This window comes from Hylaeus anthracinus, unplaced genomic scaffold (genome assembly GCF_026225885.1).
Source record: "Hylaeus anthracinus isolate JK02 unplaced genomic scaffold, UHH_iyHylAnth1.0_haploid 12001, whole genome shotgun sequence".
Taxonomy (NCBI): Eukaryota; Metazoa; Arthropoda; class Insecta; order Hymenoptera; family Colletidae; genus Hylaeus; species Hylaeus anthracinus.
In genome coordinates this window covers 11,313,948-11,332,306 of record NW_026534348.1, presented here as the reverse complement: position 1 = coordinate 11,332,306, position 18,359 = coordinate 11,313,948, and the positions used below count along the sequence as shown (strand labels likewise).

Below are 18,359 nucleotides of genomic sequence, written 5' to 3'. Positions count from 1 at the left end.
AATAGTTGGAAGCGTGAATGGAAGAGGAATAGAGATAGCCGGGCCGTGACAGTCGATGGACAAAGAGGCGAGGATCGAGTGATCCTTGCGCGGTATGAGGTTTGCATACCTAGCCGACGGCTCCTCAGTATCGTCCTACGTTTCATTCGCGACGCGGCCCTTCGACCGACGTCCTCCCGCGCGCGCTCTCTACGGATCTCTGATAATCCACCCGGTGACTCTACCTGGTGTTATCAGCGTAACCACTGTACACGATACAGCCACGTTCATTTCGACGGTCTCGCGTTTACGCGAATCAGTGATATACACCCTACCGAGGACGGGAGACTTCTGGTCACGGGTGATGTGTGCTTTTTCGTATTCTTAAGTAATTGCCATAGGAATACGAGGAAGTTGGGGTACCGGTTCGACCAGGATCGAATACATTCGCACGTACGTACTTGTATATATCGGTTCACGATTCGATAGATCCGAATACTGACCGATTTTCTTACGATAGATTAAGGGATGATTGATACGCGAGATCGGTGGACGAAGGATTATTCCTCCCGGTGAGCAGGTATTCGTTTGTACTCGTTTGTAACGTGTTCGTCGGGGCTTTGGATGTTGCGTAGATCGGGATGGGATTTGCCAAATCAAAAATGTGTAGATGAGGTTTGAATTGGGGGGTTTTATTGTGCGTAAAGTAAAGATTGTCGAGATTTAGAGTTTTACTTAGAAATGGGTGATTGTTAATATTGCTCGAGTAAAAGGTGGCGAGCGATGTGTTACACTGTTTTGGGCGAAACTTTGAGAATACGTTTTTAAATAGAGTCGATGTAAACATGTTTTTAAATACGGACGAAATCAAATACGAAGAACGCGATGAACACCCCTGTTTATTTGAACGATTATTGAATTTCCGTCATTGAAAACATTTGTTTTTAAACAGGGAGGTTTTTAGAAATAAACTCGATGATTGAGGCATAACAAATATCCAGTGCTTTTTTAATGATGTAATAGTTTTGCCCAAAGTGTAGCTAATTAATATAATACGTAAAATTTGAACCACCTATGAAACTATTACCTCGAACAAGATATCGCACAATGATGGTAAACTTGTTTTACTTTAAGGTAATCCTCCAATTCAAACTTGAACTTTCACCCAACAAACAGATTTAAAAGTAATCTACCCCTTATTTGTCATTTATCCATTTTATTTGAATAGTAATAACAAGGACGAGTGTTTTTATCACAAAGAAGAATAACTTTGTAGCGAGAGCGATTTCGATGATTTTGGGAGAAATGTAGCTAAAGGATGGCGAGTATCGTATCGTTAGTGATAAGCAATCGTGTAAGGAATATTTGATAGTTCATTCCACCCTTTAAGGCGTATAGCGTAAGACAGTCGAATTGTACAATGCGCGCCGTTTACACGTTTCCCAGCGATATAATTTGGACGTTGACGACAAATGATAGAGTACAATCAGATGGAAGACCAACCCGATCGTATCCGATCGCGAGCGGGTCGTTCTATAATTTGTACAGATGGTATCGATGTTTCTCAAGATCGTTTCAGCTGGATTTCTGTGTCTGTTCGCATTTCCTTTGTTTTTAATCATACGTTTCCAGCCGTTCCTTTTCCGCGGGACTTTTCGCAACTTGTTATTACGTTCTTGAACCATGTTCGCGTGTATTAGTTTCGTCGTAGATATAGATCTCACTGAACTCAAATTTGTTGGGGAGAACAAGAAGTGTTATGTATATATCGTAAGAATGTTACGTATTATAAAGAAACAAAAATAACAACAAAATGGAATATACATAGTAGTAAATAGTGCGGCATGTTCCTCAGTTACGTTCCACGTCCTTCGAAGCGCACAAGAAAACCTTCAATTTCTCGAATTTGAATGTATTATCGACCTCAAGGACCTTAAACGTATATACAATTTTAAAACATTATGTACCGCCAAATTATGAGAATATATACGATATTAATAATATAAACGCAGTTCAACGTAAACACGTCTCCAACCTGCGAAAGCTTCCTGTGCTCCTTTTTTTTTTATAGTTAGATCAATTTCAGGTCGATCCCTATATGTGATTTCCTACGTTTCTTTTCTCTAGTTAGTTCGATTTATTCCAGGCTTTTCCTTCTTTTCTCGAGTTTCATTGTCATTCTTCCGAACTACGATGTGGATTAAAAAGTTCATTGTTCTAAAAGGAAGGACCGAGGCAAAGTTTGTTAGAATGGGAAATCGTGAAGTTACACGGTACTTCCGATCTATAATTAGAGCAATATCGCCTTCGATGCATGGATTACGATCTCCTTCGATTGCACAAGAGGTATTTCTATGGAAATTTCTCGCCCGTGTCGATCCAGAAAGATCTGTGAAACCCAAGATAACAGATACAATGAGATTTTGGCTTTTTGCGGTAACGTAGGTAAATAGTTTGTGAATTTTCTTTTCTCGTATCAGTTGAGTTCTTCGAAACTTTTGGAAATAAGAATCTTGTTTTTAGAAACTCGTTAAATCGTTTGTAAAATGATTAGTATTCGTTTCGTAACGAATTTTTTTGTTTATAAAATCACATCCTTCGCATTTGTTTAAAAATACGTGCTTGTCATATAGTAACGTAATCTATCGTTGTGGTTTCTTAATCAGTTATGTAATTGAATAGGTAATCTTGAATAGTTCTGAAAAATGTGTGAAACGAAACGTTCTACAATGTTTTAATAATGCAATTATATGAATCGGTGGTTGTTTGGTTCAATAAGCAACTCGATTTCAGGAAATTGTTTTGAGAATTGAGTTGCTCATTGAACCGATAAACCATCTATTTCTCTAAATGCATTATAAACAAATTATAGAATGTTCTGATTTGTACATTTTTGATAATAACCACGTTATGGAACATTGACAATAAAATAGAAACACGTTATTTATTCATTTATAATATTTTAGTATTTTGAAGAATCAGAGCAAGATATTTATGTTACATTTTTCTGTTTGAATCTTCCAAATTAATTCTGTTAGAATCCCATTTTTTCTTTTACAACTATACGTGCACTTTTGGAATGTGTGACAGAGGTAAAGTTAAACATTGTACTGTTCGTTTCTTTATAAATAAATGGTAAGGTTATTTTAAAAGGGCACAGAATTCGTTAAACGTTAACCAAACGTTGTTTATTTTTTGCCAAGTGCGTTTAAAAATTTGAAAAACCGCTGACCCATTTTCAGTGACACCACAGGTATGACGTAAACCGCATTTTAAACGCTAAAACAATATGACTCCACCGAACAATATAATTATGTCTGCGATTAATTAAACATAAAGAAACGGGGTTCCCATGGTCGACATTGCGTTGCATCTCACGATGAAAGGAACACACTTCCACAGTGTGTCTTGGCAACGTCACGCACGTCAGAACCTATAAATCCACAAAATACGCTTCCGAGTTCCGGTTTCCACGCACGAAACTAAATCCATTTTTCTTTTCTTTCGGTCGCGGTGAAAGCCGTCGTTACAGATTAATAACGTAAGATGTGTATATCGCTATGCTCACGGCAGATAGGTTCAATTACCATTCGAAACACGTAATATTTTGCGTTCCTGAGAAATGAGCAGAGCACTAGCCCCTTATTACGTGCAAAGTATCGTGTTCGATGGGAAACTGAGGAATTTCTCAGCTCAAATATAGACCACCTTGAAGACGATCCTCTAAGAGTAATGCTCCCATTTTTTAATCGCCCTTAATTGAAGTAAAACGTACGATTTTTCATAATTAAAATTTTATGTTGTTTTTGTTATTTATTGGCGTAGACGGAGTCTAGAGTAAAAAGTGGATAAGTGTCGCATGGTACGGAGCAGCGACACGTATGAAACAGAGGAAGCTCGATCTGTGCGTATTTACACGGTGAATTCTTCCTGGGACGAAATTTAATAGCTATTTAATTTATAAGGTTGAGAGAGAGATTTTTATTATTTTCGACCCTATTAGTAAGCAAGTCTCGATTCTTTCATTAATTCACGAATTCTCTTGAAGATTAACTTTTGCAGACAAAGGTACCACCTTGTAATCGTTCCTAATGAAAATCAACTGCACCGTCCCGACCATTAATTACCAGACGCTTAATGAACGCAGAACAGAAATGAATTGACATTACGTAATTATGCACATTATGAGATGGAGCGTTTAATTTTTTCCAGTTTAAATGAAACGCAAATTGCATTGCGTGTTAAGGATTTAGTTAAAGAGTCGGTAGATCATTTTAAATGTTCTTTTCGTTAATTTATTCCCTCTGCTTAATTTTGAATAAGTTATAAAGCGGGATATAATAGGAATTTGTTATGAAATTGTATTCGCGTTTGAATCTGCGTTTTCTAAACCAAACAAGTGCCACTTGCGCGTGCCAGGGTATTCTGTAAAGGGGAATAGGCCTTGCGATTCGTGCTGGGTCAGACGTTATGGCCAGCCTTCCTAAAGCAGAGTCACTCGACGCTGTGTACATTCTACTTACTCGTGGCTCGTGGTAGCACGTTCCTCCTAATCCTGAATGTTCTTTCTTTTTTATTACAATACATCTCTTCCTGCATCTAGTACTTAAGTGGGATGGTAAATTGCTGTCTTGTGTATACTGTGTCGGTTCTGTTATATTTATTGCCCATCTTGGCTCCTGGCTCCTGTTGCGATACTCTAGAATACTTTACTTTCTTAAAAGCTCTTCTATTATATTCTATTAGCAAAATGAAGCTTGACTTTATCATTTATAATAAATTCTAATTAAAATTCAATTTAAATGAATGAGACTGTTGATGGGTGTTGTACTCTATTGCGATACTCTAGAATACTTTACTTTCTTAAAAGCTCTTCTATTATATTCCATTAACAAAATGAGACTTGACTTTATCATTTATAATAAATTCTAATTAAAATTCAATTTATATGGATAGTTTTCGCTTTTCCTCGTTTAACCAAGCTCCTTTAAAATACCCTTTTGTCAATAATTGAAAGTCCATCGCGTAAAACTCTATTTTCATTTTTACTATTCCTATCATAACACTCCCAACAATTTCCCACCAATCCACTTCAAATAAAACAAACTCTTCCTCCAAACAAAAAGACAACCAAACGTTGGGCAAAGTATCGAATTGATAGGATACCATCTCAAGACTTACTGATTAATCTTCTCATCCTCCCGCCAGGATTCGCATAACGATATAATTGCTCCTAGAAATTGACATCAGCTGTAAGATAAGTCCAACTTGGTTCTTTCTTTCTTTCTTCGGACGAACGTAAACATTTCATAAGTTCGCCGAGGAGGAATTATCCTCATTACTTTATGATTAAGTTCATAATGGATAATCGCGACGGGGAACGCGATACCATCGGCGCGGAGAGTCCTTTCAGAAAGTCTCCTGCGTGTGTACCGGTAGCACGTGTGCTTGTAATTTCGCTTATGTCATAGCAACCGCCCGCACCCTTCTTCCTTCGGTCGGTACAACGCGAGAAAACGGAGGACAATCGGCGTTTCTCTGGTATGAAAGAGAGGTCGTGGAGTCGCACAATCGCATGTGTGAAACGAGCCAAGTGTCCTGTGAGGTCGTAAGGTAGCCCCCAGACGTGTGGCGCACAGGCTCGAGATGTTCCAGGCGAAAGTGGGCTCGTCTTCCGGATCAACGCTTGCTCGATAAATCGTACGAGCCGTTCGCTTCGCTTCCGTCTCGACTAATGACGCGCAGTGCACGTAATTAAATACTTTCTGGGGGACCAGATGTTAAAATCGATCTGTAACAGGGGACTTCTTACGAATTTCTGCCTAGGAAACTAAAAACTCCTTCATCTTTCTTTTTTTTTTCATGTAATGTTTTTATAATTGGCCTCAGGGGTCGTAGCTAGGATTGTGACTACGGGATTAGGAATCCTTACGGGTTTAGGATTCACGCAAGTGCTAAATGCAAAGAAATGAAGAGTAAAATGAAATGTAAAGGACAAACAATTGTAAGGCTAGTACATTAGGTGTTACGGTCAAGTTATACGACTTTGTACCCTTAGAAATAAAACAACGTTTGTATATATCTTGGAGACCAAAAACATTTTTTTGTTTGTTACATATGTACAAACACGTGTACAATATATTTATGTGTACAGTAGGGGATAACATCGAGAGCAAATTTTCTATGAAAAATTGGAATACAGTATCTTTTTGGTATTAACTGGTTGATTAACAAAATATGAATCTTAGTGTCACTAGCATGGATTGCATAATTTTTAAAGCATGTTTCAAATCAAAAGATTGAAATTGACAATATCCTGAATGCTCTTAACATAAAATTATTTTTCACATATTTTCAATGATGCCTATAGAACAGAGCACACTCATTAGGTGTAGGTCTGAATATTATTTTTGAATATTACCGAATTTGTTTATTTTGTTCTCCCTGTGGAATGTAACTAAATTAAAAAATATCTTCCAGCATCTTATTAGCCTCTAGAATTCCTACATATTCCTCTCACATTATTTAATCCGTTCATTTCGTCGTCTCTGTAAGATGAAATGAAACTTAAGAATGTCCTCTAACCCCCCTAAAACTCGGTTTCTTTCCAATTTGCCCAACCCTGTCCATCCATAAGGTGTCATTACCGCCTATAAAAAGCGACCCATCTTACGTCCGTCGTTGCGTAACGACGCTTTCCTTATATTTCGCTCCTGTAATTAATATTTGTTAGTAAATGCCCGCCGTTAGCATCTGCGCGAAAGTGCTCGGTTGGATTTCAACTGATTGCAACGACAGATGCCCGAGCGGCAATCCCGATGCGCAGGGCTCTTAGGTTCGTTCCCAACTATTTATTATCGACGAAATGAAAAACCGTTTTGCGGAGAACCGCGCCTCCTGCTATCGCGAACGATAATCATAGCACGACTGCGTTTCGACATTCTTCGAAACGACAATTTCATCTGAAATTATACTCCTCGGGATTTCCACAAATATTCGCCTCGTCAGATATTGCTGGCCCAAGACCGCGACACGATTCGTCATTTAAACGTCGGATTACAACAAAATGAACGTTCGCGACGGTTTATTGCTCGAGGATGTCTCGATGGACGAGGCTTCGCGACTTTTGCATGGCACAATATCGGTTACTGATTGGTTCGTCGCTTTCTACTCTGCCGGTGAGAACCTTTAATAGAATCACGGTGATGTCTTTATCTCTGCCAGCCGCATAAACATTGACGTTTAAGAGGACAGAGGTGATTCTGTTGCATGAACTGGCTATATTGGATTTTATATGGCGACAGTCGAGGATAAGCGTTTTTTGAAACTCGAAGGTGATAGTCGTAGAGACAGGAGGAGTTAGCATTTTCAGGAGATGATGCGTGAGATAACTTTGCGATCGGAATATGGTCTAAAGTCTAAACAATTAGAGGAAAGAGGTAGTCGTAAAAAAATTAATGAAAATCTGAAAGTCGAACATCATAGGAAACGAGTCTAAACGATATTCATGAAAATTCAAAATTGACCAAGTTACGAAAGTAAATACCACGATAAACGTTTGATTATGTAGTGTCCAATAGTTTAGATAATATTTAATCCTAGTAAAAGTTTTCGAGAGTATTTTAACTCAATCCGATAATATTACTATTTTATCCTGCATACAGTTAGCACATCCTCTTCGTCAAGAGGCCCGATCGAGCAGCAACTCCACCTTAGGGTAGACGACGAGGTCAACGCAGCTGTCGCAAAACATTTCTCGTCCTCTCGAGTACATTATGTCATAATGATCGTTCACGACAGTTTATTGGCCGTCTCGATCGGCGGCTCGTCCTCCATCACGTCTCAATATCGCCCGTTGGCCGTCTCCGCCGCTTTCTAAGATCCTCTGCCAGGGGACCGGTAATCAGATTCGTTCTGCGATATCTCTAGGATCCTCGTTGCCGGCAAAGGCGTCGGTGAGTGGCCCCAAATGACCTTTCTTCTGCAGCCGAGATCGTAAACGCGGGCAAATTCTCTGCTTAGGGTCAACGCCGACACGATTCCACGACGTTAGGAGGTCTGCACTTCCGCTTCACTCCGTCGGCCGTGTCTGTCTTCCCGTCACCGGGAACCGAAAGTCTCGTGGTCGTACGCGTGTGTTCGTAGCACATATTCGCGAGCAGGATGTTTCATAAGGCGCCGCTCTGGAACGATCCCGCGACGAGCGTTTCCTGTACCGAAAAATCCCGTCTCTGGCTTCATTTTACCCGTGTCTCACGTCGCTCATTCGCGAGCCGAGCGGAACAACTCGAAATGCAGCCACTTTGGGATTTTCTCTTCGCTCGAGCGTGAATAACGATCGTTGGCAATGGCGATGGTACTTGAAACGAAGGCGCGACGAGCGTCGTTGACTCGTGAGAAATCCACGGTCTTTTAGGGATACGCGTCAAAGTATGAAGCTTGAACTGTTGTTGCGAATTTTGCCGGTGGATGTATCGGTACGGATAGTTAGGAGGAAGTCTGTACATTTTATCGGATTCGATTCGGCGATCGGAATCGTTTATTTCTGGAATATGAAGGAACATTAGGTCACGATGTGCATTTCTAGAATTAATTTAACACTCATCCACTGGCCTGTTTAGAAAAGGTTATACCTTATAGAAGAGGACTTTCTGTATTAATCTACATTCATGTGTTTTTAAATATTGACCACTATACGTAGACTGATAGACTCCCAGCGACAATAATCTCCTGAAGTTAGCTGCAATTAAAACGTAATTCTAATTTAAAATATCATCAACAATTTCCTCTTGAATTCATTGAAGTATACCTACAGATACAGTGGGTGTAGAATGTATTCGTACACCGATCAAATTCCCAAAAAACTTTTGGGTGAAATTGTAGTTTCTTAACTTCTTTTTTTATAATCAATGATATTTTACATATTCTTGGAAGATAGATAGATACAGTCTATCCTCTAAGATAGATACAGTCCAAACAACATTTACTAGTTAATATAATTTGTGAAATTAACAAAAGAATGCGAAAACTGGGTAAAAGTATAGAAGCAATAAGTATTTGTACGATTCTTATGACGAACCATATACAGTAGAGTTTGTAACATAAACACATTAGTTTATTGCTCCGTACGAGTTAGAAAACATCAAATTTAACATCAAAATTAATGTAAATTTCTTTTTTCTTATCAAATTTTAAAAATTGAACAGTTTTTTTCTTGTTAATTTCGCAACTTACATAAACAGCTATTTTTTTTTTTGTAATATATTTATTCTAGAGATTTCCGAGAATATGTAGAATGTCATTGTTTATCACAAATAAATTAATAATTTACAATTTTACATAGTTATTTTGGAAATTTATCGAATGTACGAATAGTTTCTGCACCCACTGTACGTTTGTGTCTTATAGTTGTTTCCTTTAAATTCCTTTTATTTTTCAAATAAATACTACCACTAGAACAGCCTATAACAACGTACCTCGAGCAAAAGACTAGAACATTTCAGGAATAATTTTCCTAATTCAGGTAATAACCTGACGCAAGCTGTCAGTCCTCTAGGGCGAGGATAGCAACACGTAAAAAATTCCAGCGTGCGATGTTGTTCGCCGCATCCATTATGGATTTCTTCTGGCAACATGCACGAGGTCCGACATCGTCGGAGGACGAGTGTTCCATCCAGATAAAAGGTGAAACAAAAAAAACATGCAGCCTAATAATTTAGTATGAAAGGATTATGGCACCAAAAGTCAGTCACGAAAGGAACGAGTAGGTACAAGAACTCTCTCGTAATGAATACAATGCTTTACGTAAGGACGCGGCACTCACACATGGGAAAATGTTCAAAAAACACGACACCTTCTTCGACGATGTTCGTAATAACGCGATACACGTAAGAGGCGCAGTGTTTAAAACAAAACCACACGTAATAAATAATTCTCACGTGCGAGGGAAAACTATCTGAAAATTGCAAACGGTTTTCTCGGTTAGCGTGGATCCCTACTGGGAAGACGATCGTATATTTGAGAACATTCGAGACTTTTTTGACGATGAGTTGAAGGAAAAGTTGAAAATGCACTGTCCGTGGATTTTTAACGAGTTATTAAAGTGACAGTAAAACTTGTTGAAAGTAAGATATTGTCGCAGTAAATAAGCCATCTCCAATGGAAACCATATTAAAAATGAATTAAAGTCAGTTTCGAATTATTTATCAGGCAGTACATTCGAAAGATTGACGATCCAAATAACCCAGCAGGAGTGACTCCGTTGTAAAATAAAAAAAAACAGCTAATGAAGTGTAGTTAATGGCCACATTTACCTTCCGGACTTGTAAACGGAAAGGGAAATCTCTCGTACTGTAACAAAATGCCAGCTGCTGATTCACGTAATTAACTTCGACATCGCCCGCCTCGATGAAGCTGAACGAACGATGAAAGGGGCAAAATTGTTACTGTTCGTTTTCTGCTCCATAAATATATTACGAATATAATCGGAAACTCGACGTGAATGTCTGCCGCGCTGCGAAATCGATAACAGTCGACGAATGCGAACACGTTGCTAATAGCCACGCTGGTAGATATGTATCTGGTTAATGTACAAAGCCCGGATGACATTGAAAATTTTTAAAACACTTCCTACGTAGCCATCGTTCCGCGAAATGTGTTTCCTTGAATCGTGGAATATTATCGTTGTACCTTCACGAGGATAGAGACAAAATGAAATGTAGGTAGCCTATTAAAAAGAGATAAGGAATTTCTTTAAATATCTAGTGTACGAATAAGGGATCCAATTAATTTGCAATTAATTTAAGAAATATTTTTACTAGATTTAGTAGTGTTTTAAGTAAACCTTGAAAAGATTAAATTAAATTTTTGTATTATTTTCTTTGCATACAACATGCCACTAATCTTAGTTCGATGATTTATTCTACGTAAGTCGATACGAAACGAATAATAATAGTAACATTTTCTCAAGCAAACAGTATTCGAAAACGAAACAGAGAAGCCCGTGTCCTAATAGAATTATTAAGCAAGCAAGTTGGCTCTAAATTCGAGCCTGTAAGTGCTCGTGCAAGCTCGTTGCGAGACGATCATTAGATGATTTCGACATCTTGATAAGATAATCGAGTACGGTCTTCCAGCTGACGTAGCCAAGATTGTTAGCTCGGTGCAAGTTTTTTCGCCATGGATAATAATTACAGACCAGCCCCATTAATCAGAGCCAGGCAAGAACGCAATAAACTATAAGAAACCGACATTTTTCATCCATAAAAATGACTCGGAAACTTATTATTCCTGACTTTGCATCTATTAATGGGATTTCGCGAATAATGACGCTATTTAACCAACGGTGTTTCATCCTTCCAACCAGGAGTGCAATGTTACCACACTCCACTTTCCCGATTCAACCTCATTGAGAAAAGTAATCTCTTTCTCCCAACACGCAACGCAGTTACGATAATATCTGGTGACTCTGTTCGTTCGTTCATCGGATCGTTACCACTTGCGACAACGGATTGCGGAACTGGTAAATGGTGAAAGATTTCTTCAACATTTTTCCTGGCGATTCGCGATTTTTTCTGGTAGCATGGCGCAGTTGAATCGTGATCTCAATCGATGTGCGAGTTGAGAAACAAAATAATAAGTAACTGGTATAAGTATTACGATTTAGAATATTATTTTAAATAGTTGAGAGCAATTATATTATTCTAAGTTATTTGGAACAGCAATATTACTGCAGATAACAGTGACTATCTTAATCGAAACGCTTATTTTAGTAACTATACTGTCAACAGATGATATAAAATCACTTCTTGACCGAATACACCTCTGATTAATCGCATACAGTAATCGTGTCTAGACGCTGTTAGCTGTCCAGCCACTTGATTACTTGCTTTCTGTTATTGCACAGCGATTACTCCGAGGAATAAAAAGTAATAACGTCATCAAGAAAAATTGAGATATATCAGAACGAACGTTAATGCGGAAAGCAAAAAATATAATTCAAGTCGTTAACAAGATTGACGTTTCTTTCAGATAGAAAGAAATGAAAGAGAAATGTTGCGTGTGATTTATATAATCATAAATGGGGGAGAATAACGGAATGAATTAACGATAGAACAAAGCAAATACGTTTTTAAAATTGCATCAGGACTAACAATTGTTCTAGGACCTCCTTGGGTTCTTTTATCTCCTTTTCTTCATAGCTTTCACGAAAATAAAAAATAACGCAGCGAATTGGTTTCGATAAAAAATAGTACGAAACTACTGCTGATTGAAAACGTTCGACAAAGGCTTCCATTCTTCCAATTTTCTGTTTTCTCATACATCGATGTGGTTAAAAACAAGTACGTATGGATATATCCAGCCAGCTTTTGCAGTTCCTTTTACAGAGGGAAAATAAAATGAATTTTGAATAAACTGGAATGAAAGTACAGAGAGGTAGAATACAATAGAAATACCTACAAGCCAGAAGTATCTAACGGAAACATTTATTTTATTTTCGAGGGAAATTACTCTATTCGCAAAATGACTGGAAAATTAATTATCCTGAAATTTAAGCACGCCACTGCGAGTGACACTTCTTGACAAATGGGAAACCAGGATCTTGCATATCCGCCGTCAATTGCAGTTGCCAGTTTCCCCCTAAGGGCACATGCAAAATGCAGGGCTGTTCTCTACCCGGTAATGTTGCTTCCGTGTATTTGTATTCGACATCGTGTTCACCTAAATGTTTCGCACCGGGTGGAAGGGTTTCTGTAAAAGTTCTCAAAGCGCGCAGTTATCCGAATTACTTCGAAATTCAAAACACAACGTTACAGCTGGCCCGCGAGAAACTAACGCATCTCGGACAATTACTTCGAGAGTATTTTCCGTAGTACCGCGTGGAATACGTAATGTTTTCCGAGAAGAGTAACCGGATTTCAACTTTCATTTTACTATATACGACTACATGATGCATAGGCCATAATAAGAAACATCAGGAATTGATACAAAACGTGTCTTCTATTTTAATTATCTTCTGTATTAGTACGAACGTTTTCTAGATTATGGTCATTATTAAATAAATGTCTGTTTTTATTTGAAAATATGTAGCTAACTGTCCGGAATATTGCAGAGAATATACATGAAGAAGGCAGTTTATGAACATATACTGAGTTGGGTTAGGAGGATCGATAAAGTCGTAAATTGTGAAAAATAATGATAGTCTGCGGAAATCGTAGATCATCTGAGATGAGTAATTTAGCATCGTTTTTAGATGCAGCTTTTATTAAGATGTATTAGCTGTTTAGATGCGTTGCATTTATTTTCATTTTTATACGAATGCACTTTCGCCCTCCTTGGCTCACCAATGGATTCCATGGAAAATTGATAATGGAAATTAACGAAAAATTGTGTAAAACTTGACGCATATCCTTCTCACCCGTTATTTATATTCTTCTCATAAGTTTCCCATAGCTCTTCCTTTTTCCCTTTCCTCTTGCATTTAACAGCATTGTGATATCAGCGCTGTATCTAGATCTTGTAGATCCCTGAGTTACAAGCATTGCGAAGCTCCCAAATAGTATCTTCAAAAGGAAACAGAAATACCAGAAAATAAACTTATTTTTGTAAGGCTACAATTAAAATTCAATCAATTTGCTTTTTACAACTTCTTCTTAGCAAGTTTAGAATTACGATGTAGAAAAGGCTTGGTACGAACGATATTTAAATTTATTTTATATTAATTCCCTTTCTTCTTTTGCATCTTGTATTATTATGATACCGTAGAGATATTAAAATCAAACAGATAACGATGGATGGAACGAAATCAATAACATTCGTTAAAGTAAAATGAAAGTGATAAATGAAATAAGGTCGTTCGCAATCCAAACTTGCAACGATGCTTCCTCGTCGTTCCATTCGATTTCATGGGAGGAATGGTGAACCGAGTGACCGGAAGTGAGCGCGTCGAGGAATAGTGGCGAATCGATTCTCGCTTTCGCGGTCGTTCGATCGCTATTACAAACTCTGTAGCACGCCGATAATGGGCATATAATTAGGCTTTGCCATGGAACTATCGCTGGAATATAGGTTGGCAAGATTTTGATCTAGAGATAGCGTTCGAGGTCCATTCGCAGTGCTCATCAAATACAGAAACAGTGATAGATGACTAGTAATATTCATGTAGGAATATTAATGGGGGAATCAATAGTATTCGAAGTTTATTAGCAGCATTCGAGTGCTTGTCAAGTTTATAAATATCATATTAGGTGTAGAAATTAATTCTGTGGCTCTTTATTCAATTATTTATAATTCTAGTTTAAGCAGGCCTAGTTAAACAGATTCAATCATTTTTATACATTAAAGTACGAACGTTCAAGTCTCAACCTGATGGTCATTGCAATGTATCTAAACGAGCTTTAGTAACCATCAGATTTTCCTTATTTGTATTTCTCTACAATTACTGTAATTATGAAGCACACTTGTGTATATTGTATATACACATACACACGTTGTAGTGGTCATCAGATTAGGATTTGGGTTACATAATATATGTAATTGTAATGCAGACCAGGTCGAGAACCCAGAAGGTTGATAATTTAATACATTATAATAACAATATATATTAAATATTCCTACTGAAATCAAAGTTCCAAATGACTGAAAACAAAAGCACGGAATTCGTTTCTGCACCTAATGTTGATTGCTCTTTGAATACTGACATTAACCCTCTATGGGTCCTTGTACCTTTCAGGCTACACGCTAATATATCGACGCTTTATCAAATAATCCTAGTTTTCTCACAAGATAACGTCCCCGTCTCAATTATACAATGTCTCCAATAACAATATTCACAATGACTTCTTGGCGCTTGGCATCGCCATCGTCCTCGATATCAAAGTAAATGCCTTACGAGTAGTCTGGAGACAAACTCCACCAATAGAGGTTTAAAATATTAGGTTGTCCAGAAAGTTCGTGGCAATTTTTAAGAAACATTCAAAAACACGTTTGAATTTTAATATATATTTATTGAATTACATAGGTGCCATTTTGTTCCACAACCTTTCCACCTTTCAAGGGATGTATGGATGTTATTTGTTTTCAACCACTTCGATATATTCAGACCTGTATCACCTACCAAAAATCAACATGGACTTTTCCGGACAACCCAATAGTATATGGAGTTAATTTACCCTATTCGAACGGCGATGTTAAAATGTTCGAGGCTCATTTGTATTGCTCGAGTGCTCGCGATGCGTTCGAATAATAAATTATTCGAGTAATCCTAGCCTTGGTTCGTAGCTGAGGCAACGAGATGCGCCTGGCAAACAACATCTGAGAGTAATTGGACGAGCTGTTGTAACCACCGTCGCTTCGGGAGGCGTTTCTTTCCGTTTCGTGTTCGTTAAATTTTCTCGGGTATCCGCGGGATCGTCGCCCGAGAATTTTGCGACCGACTTTCACGCGTATCCTTCGGTTACTAAGGACGACAACAGTCGGACGGTCGGTGTCGTTCGAGAAACCAGAAGGTTACCGGTTACTCCTGAAATAATTGCCTCCTTTGAATTAGCATTACAAAAGAGGAAGGCGGTATACGTATGCGAGTACGCGCTCGTTAAGACGCCAAGTTTTGTTTCGCTATCTGCCGGCTATTGTTTCGTCATCGCTATCCGCCAGGTCCCGGTGCGGCAAGCTTCCCTTCTCCATCGGCGAGGGCTTTGGGACCGATTACTGGAAATTCCAGATGGGCCCCGATCGCACTCATCCACGAAAATATTCTGGAGTTTCCAAGAAAGGCTCTAAAATATTTTTTTTCTTTTTTTTTTTTTTTTTAATAGCCTACGTTGGTATCGGGCTGGCCCGAAAGTTTCTTTCGCGACTTGCGGTCAGCTGTAAAACTCAGTGTTTATATAAAATGGCAATCGTATCTCTTAGAAGTAGATGTTGTAACAGTAATGGAGTAAAATAGATCGTATTCGACGCGATAATGTCGGATAAAACATAAAATATTGTATATATATTACTTACTACCTGCGCCCTGCTATTTCACACGTGTGGAATACTCATATTCTTATTCCATGTCGAAACAATATTCTTTTTTAAATAAAGTATATATTACCAAGGGACATGAAGTTTTAAAAATTAAACAGTTGTGCGAATACTTATTGCTTCGACATTTCTATCGATTAATAGTTTTTTTCTTGTTAATTTCGCAATTTACATAAATAGCTATTTTTTTTTTTGTACTCTATCTATTCTAGCGATTTCCGAGAATATGTAGAATGTCGTTGTTTATAAAAAATAAGTTAATAAATTACAATTTGACATAGTTTTTTTGGAAATTAATCGATGTACGAATACATTCTACATCCACTGTATTTTTAAATTTAATTTTGGATCATCAGGCTCCTAAGAGTTAATTAGACCATGAATCCAGGCACGAAGCGAGTCTCTAACAATAATGAGAACGAGTCTTGTTATTTTCCGAAATATCCTCCGGACGTGTTGATCCTGCTTACCATCGCAGTTCAACAAGTACAGGAGTACAGTTACCTCGTATCAGTTTTAGCGTGTCACTTATCTAGAAGGCAGAGATTTTCTTTTTCTTTTAGTAAGGGCACCTTTCGACAAGGAGAGTCTCGAGCCTCTACTATAAGCCCCCTATTGTTTCTCCCCATCGTATACCGCCTATCTCAACTAGACGGACACTTATCTCGGTGAAATTTCTTTGCTGTTCCGTCGATTGAGCACGATTACAAAGTTGAAAGGTCGCCAACAGCGGAATCAATCGCGACGAGATAGACAATCCTTGAAAGTAAACATTCGACACGGACGACAACGATCGTCGGGATCATATCGAGTCATGTCGAGTCTTAGCCGTGAGTGAAAGTACGTCATTATAATACTCATCGCGGTTCGCCCAAAGGATTAACCATAAATTGCGCGTCGCATCAAATGCCAACTGGCAATTTAATGACTACCGTAATCATCTTGAAAGTCCGGTAAATCGTTGAACCGTGAGAATGAACAAGATGTTCCCTACCGTATCTTCGTTGTTGCGTCATTCACCATCCAAAGAGAACATGACGCTATTTGTTCTTCCGACCAACGATCCCAACCGTGATGTCCGATTGAATGTCACTGAGCCACGGACACTGGCCTATACGTGACACGACGTTTCTGTTCCCTGGAACGCCGCGTAATAGAAACCCCATTACCACGGTCAGCGATTTGATTAGGTTAATCGATTTCACGGATAATCATAGGGTACACTTACCCGCGTGGATCTCGCGGCTGCATTATCGCGATTGAACCTGATTCCTGGGGGGGGGAGGGGGCAGCCTTCATAACACTTCCAACGGAACCTTTGAATCTGATGCGCTCACTTTTGGATGAGACTTTGTGTACCTGTGATTACTCGCTAGTTAAATATACACAAATTCTACCAAATTGAATTTGATGCGAGTAGTTATTTCTTTCCAGACATCGTCAAGTTCAGAAAATTTAGCGATGGTGTGTGTGTGTGTGTGTGCGCGCGCGCGCGCGTGTGGAGATAATGGATATATTTTGGTAGCGTTTTTACATATTTTTTTATATTGGATCGAAGACGATTTTCTTAAATTTTGAATAAACTTTGTTAAACCTAGTACGTGCCCACCAACTTTTTCTTTGGCCTAATATATTTAATAGTATTTTAAAACAGAAATATTGTACATTTTCATGTCAATAATGAAAGAAGTTGAAAGGAAGATTTGCCTGAGATGGCAATCATTAATTTAATTAACTCAATGAGTTGGTAACGAAGTAATGAGGCAGTTGACGACAGTGTCGGGCGAAATGGAATCCATAACTATGGTTAGCGATTAAACCGACAATTGTGAGGTATCGAATTTTTATTATTTTTAATATCGCATTGAAGATATTTCTGTTAAAACAAATCTTATTAACGCTAGGATTGTACCAATCCATTATACCGAGTGATTATGAAACAAATATAAGCGTCTATGAAATTTGCTAAATGTTCACCTCGTAAATTATGATAATTTGTAATAAAGTTACTGAATGAAACTTTCTCTTCGGCGTCGTTGGGGTTATCGGTATTTCCTGCGAAAGATTCATGCGATGAGAGATTTCTGGTAGAAATAGGAAACGATTTTATTCGAAAGTAACTACGACGAAATGATATCCACTTGTTTTAATAAGCTTCGTCACCTCGTTCATTAATACTTTTTATGCTTGGATGTATTTAAAAAATGTAATTTGATATTGATTTGAAGAAGTACGGATGCTAGAAGAAAATAATTACTTCATTTAGATTGGTAACATATTTAACTCATTCCTTCAAAAACCCAATAATTTGAAATCGTAATGTCAAGCGTTTTTAATTTATATACAGTGGATAT

The 18,359-nt window shown here is 38.1% G+C and overlaps 1 protein-coding gene and 1 long non-coding RNA gene across 3 annotated transcripts in view; one reads left to right on the top strand and one right to left on the bottom strand.

Annotated features, from left to right (window-relative positions):
- The first annotated feature begins 313 nt into the window (after positions 1 to 313).
- LOC128890897 (mucin-2) overlaps positions 314 to 18,359 on the top strand; it is a 28,517-nt gene continuing 10,471 nt past the window's right edge. For both annotated transcript variants that reach the window (XM_054149875.1, XM_054149874.1), the window contains exon 1: positions 314 to 432. The gene's annotated coding sequence lies outside the window, so the exon portion shown is untranslated. The remainder of the gene's footprint in view (positions 433 to 18,359) is intronic.
- LOC128890903 (uncharacterized) lies at positions 14,164 to 17,474 on the bottom strand. The gene is made up of 2 exons (XR_008460708.1): positions 17,234 to 17,474; positions 14,164 to 17,143 (listed from the first exon to the last, which is right to left on the bottom strand). It is a non-coding gene; the product is annotated as an uncharacterized LOC128890903 (long non-coding RNA).